The following is a 4,659-nucleotide window of genomic DNA, read 5'->3' on the forward strand; positions in this document are numbered from 1 at the left end:
CCATGTCTCGGCAAGTCCCAAGGGCTCACATCAGGCATCATGGGAACAAACTGGGGCTATATATAAACATCGATAGGCTATTAGAGACCTTGTGTGGCAGGAATAGGGGTAAATTATTTCTTTATATTAGATATTCCTAATAATTCCATCTCAGATTTCATAGCCTCATGCTAAGTTTCACTGAAAATGACCAAGTCCACACCAATTTATCATCTTATCAGCCAAATAGCGGAAAAGGGAAATCTATTTTTGAACCTACCACCCACATTGGTGCTCCAAAGCGGATGACACTTCATACACATCATCTATAGCACCTAAGTAATCATCTATAATGATCTACACCAAAATTAAGTCCATCTACACAACTTTCACCCCATTAGATGCACCTAAAAACAAAATGACAAGATTTTGATTTTTCTTAATTTTTTTCCTCTATGCACGTTTTCTAATAGTTTGGTGCAAGTATTGAACTACCTAGAACTCCTAAAATAATGATTTTTGACTAAACCTTCCACACGTTGTTCCTGATTACAAGAACTATTTCATCTACTTAGGCCACTCCAAAGAAGAAGTTTTTGGAAGAAAATCTCACAGAGCTACCACCGTACCAACTGGAGGAGCAATCAATGTCACGTGGCTGAGTAAAGAGAAACTAAAAGCCAAACAAGTAGCAGTCTACCTTGTGGTCTTCAAGGGTGCCCATGAAGGAAAAGTGGAAAACACGTGCTCTCAGGAGAAGCTACAAATTTGGCAAAGGCACCCACATTAAAGCCATTACCTATAGAAGCTGGCCTAAAGGACTTTCTAGAGCTACCACCTTGTGGAGTGGACTTCCAAAGAGCCTATCATATAGTGGCAACAATTAGAGAAGATGACAAGGCCACTATCTTTGACCTCGACAATACATCAATTGAGGTCACCCTCTATGAAGATACTATGGTAGAAGCCCTAAAGTTTCCAGAGGACAAATGATGCAACCTCAAGACCAGGCAGTCCACAAAAACATTTACCAAGATATTTGCCTCCTTTGCCAATCTCAAGCAAAAAGAAGTGGAAATTGTCCTAAGATTTTACAATCAATACATCCACTTTGCCGTCAAGAAACCGACAAGGTACACATGACAAAACCATGCAATGGCATCAACATTCACACAAGATTAAAGGAATCCAGGGCATCTAGCAATGAACCATGCTCATCAGTATGTACACATAACTCTCACCAACATGCAGAATCCCAACATTAAAGGAATCCAGGGCATCTATTAGGGCATCTATTAGTGAACCATGCTCATCAATATGTACACATAGCTCTCACTAAGATGAAGAATCCCAACACTATAACCTTCTTGGGAGCACCAAAAGCATTGATAAGACTTGCATACCATGCCATGAACAAGCAAAGCATCTACCACCCGCACTAGGAACAAATGAATGGCTCATCTAGAAAGATGAAGAAAATGAAGAGGAATCATCTTCAAGGGCACCTCCATCTCCACCAGACTTTGGAAAAGATTGGTAAGGGTAAGCCAATCAGAAGAGGAAGAAGTAGATGCTCTAGCTACACAATAAGAAGCTACTACATAGATAACACACAAAAAAACATCACCGAGGCTTTCTAAGATCCATCTCACACAAAAGAAAAGAAGAGAGTTGCAAGAGGTACATAAAAAGATGAAGAAAGGGGAAAAAAAATAGGTAGAGCTCTGCCATCAGTCAAAGTTGAAGAGCCATCACAAAGAGCCACTCGACTAGAATGAGGGAAAGTGGCCTTTGATCTAGAAAGGGGGTTGAGGGGTGATTTTGAATCATTTTGGTGACCAAACCCCAAGAATCTATGACAAACAAGCCCTTGTATTGCCAACAATATGATCCATAGGCAAGTTTAGAGTTTCTATACAAAGAAGAACAAAAAGCGTGCACTCAAGAAGAGAGTACAAAAGAAAAGGAAATTCTTGCAAAGACTAAGGAAGCCATCAAGGAAGAAGTAAACATACTAGCTAGAACCCTTAATACACAATTTCCAAAAGGGGCTACCACTTCTCTACTTGTATAGCCACCACTAGATGAAGCCAAGGAACCATAAAAATTTGTAACACAGCATGTTACATTATCACCCAACAGGGAAGAGGGCCCAAAAGAGACTAAGCCTAAAGTGGAAACTTTCCAAAAGAGTTATTAGCTTCTCCGCAACATGAATTAAAAGAAGATCAAGAAGACATCCAAAATGAAGGCAATGTCCAAGAGGAAGAGCTACAATTGTGGACAAGAAGAGGCTGGCACTGCCTAGCTAGCACCTCTTAAACACATAGAACAATACACCAAATATGATTGAATTGTGTCAAAGATGAAAGCAAAGGTATACACAAGACAAGGTTGGATCACGAGTCTAAAAAATACACTCAAGCTCACTACCACAAATCTTGAAGTTGCAAAAGCCTTCAATGATGACTTTAGTGAAGTTAATGAGAAAGCACAAAGGAAATCCAAGCATTGAAAGAGGTAAATCAGAGCCAACTAGGAGAAATTATAGATTTGAATACAATCTTAGATCAACAATCTACAATGAGCCAACCACAAGAGCAAAGATTGAAGGAGGTGACAATCAGCCTACACAACACAAGTGTATACACCCAAAGGCTACATGTTTAGCTTGATGTTACCAACACACGACTGGACCACACAAAGTCATGAAACCAAGAGCAAGCCCATCATCTCAATCAATTGCATATACCAACCTATCTAGTCTTACACTACAACATAGAGATGAAGCTTATCAAGCCATAGAAAAGAAGAACACGGACTTAGAGATGGAGTTGAAGCGATCAGATGCAAAGGAGAGAGCTCTCTATGAGCTTCATGCAAAAAGAGGAAACCTACTTGAAAGAAATCAAGAAATTGAAGGTCGATCTAAAGAAAGCACAAGAGTCTATTAAAGGTGAGCGAATATAATTAGATGAGAAATAGCAAGAGAAACCAATGGGAGACTCCGAAGCTCCCTAGTTTTTGCAATTCCTTAAGGAGCCTGTGGGGGGATTAGCCTCCATACCTGAGATAGCTCCCATTGAAGTCAAGGTTAGATCTTCTGTAATTCACAAAGCTTAGTAGCAGTAGTTCTAACTTCTCATTGTGCTGTATAGAAATATGGTCTAGTTTTGGTAGAGTGCTATGAAAGGTAGAGTCCTTCAAGCAAAGTAATATGCCCTAAATGATAGAAGGTGGCGGTGGTAGTTTTCCACCATATCCCATTACAACCGAATCCATCCCATCCCTCATTTCTAGACTGAACACATTGTATGAAGATTTAGTATGTAGTACTTAAAGTATGAGTGTTGCTACCTTTATAGCATGCTCCATGAAGTGAGGATGGGATGGGCAAGGCCCCAACAGCTTCTTGGTGATTCTTGAGGTAGCAAGATCCCTAGAAAATACTCTTAGGTAGTACACCTCTCGGATCTAATGTTCGCTCCCTATGTAATAGGATATAAAGTGTGCCGTTCTTGTCTAGTGGGCAAGTTCTATAGTGGAAAGAAGGGGATTCTAGTAATGTAGTTTCATTGTGGATGACTAACTGATGAGAGGGTATGTTCTATTTTTCATGGTACTCATGTCATAATGTAGGATATTTTCATGGTACACTTTCCATGTCATCTCCTAGTCTTTACGAGAGGGAGGATTATTAAGTGTGGAAGCAAGTGTGTGTGTGTGTGTGTGTGTGTGTGTGTGTGTGTGTGTGTTTTCACTTGCTTGCCATAGCCATTGTTGTGATGAGACTCTCACAATTTGCAGATGCATATGAGAGTAATTTAATATCTCAAGTCCCCATATGTTAATTGCCCTTGGGATTACAATGGTGTGGGTAGGGCTTACAAACACAATGTTGGTGTCAACAACTATCAACATCAACATCTACAACCTCATATGAACACATGCACGCATGCACGTGCGTGCGCGTGCGCACACACACACACACACACATACACACACACACACACACACACACACACACACACACACACACACACACACACAGAAACGGAGTGAAAAATCTCTCTCCGTATCATGGACATAATTCATGTGGTTGTGTGCTTTTTCACTGCTATAATAGAGAAGGGTTGGAGAAAAGAAATCACGTAGCTGCCAATAGGATGAGGTAGTGGTTCACAAATCCGAAGACCACAAGAGTAGCATGACTCAGGGCGGGTGATGGATGTATACAAAGCTAATGAAGCTATCACCCTGACAAAATGTTGCTCGAGCTTATATAAGCCTCGAGGGATTCCCTAGTACCTTTTGTATGGTGGCACGTGAGTGCACAATAGGAGGATTTTTTTTAGAGCTCCCATAAGCATATAAAATAGGGGTAGCCCCAAATTTGGGGATGCATATACAATACGTTTGGGGGGGGGGGGGAGGAGGGAGGGAGGAAATGGGGGCGTGGGGACATGGGGGGGAGAAGGGGCAGTAGGTTCACCACGCTATATATTTTTTTTTCACGAGTTATGGGTCCCTAGATACATCATCCCATTTTAAGTCAACCATTCAGCTCTGGGGGTGGACCTACTAGTTGGTGCTTGTCCATGGCCATATGAACACACTATAGCCAGTTATAGTTTTTGACACACTTTTGCCCTTCAAACTTTTGACACAGTTATAGCTCCA

This window comes from Adiantum capillus-veneris, chromosome 19 (assembly GCF_014529385.1).
Source record: "Adiantum capillus-veneris isolate H3 chromosome 19, ASM1452938v2, whole genome shotgun sequence".
Classification (NCBI taxonomy): Eukaryota; Viridiplantae; Streptophyta; class Polypodiopsida; order Polypodiales; family Pteridaceae; genus Adiantum; species Adiantum capillus-veneris.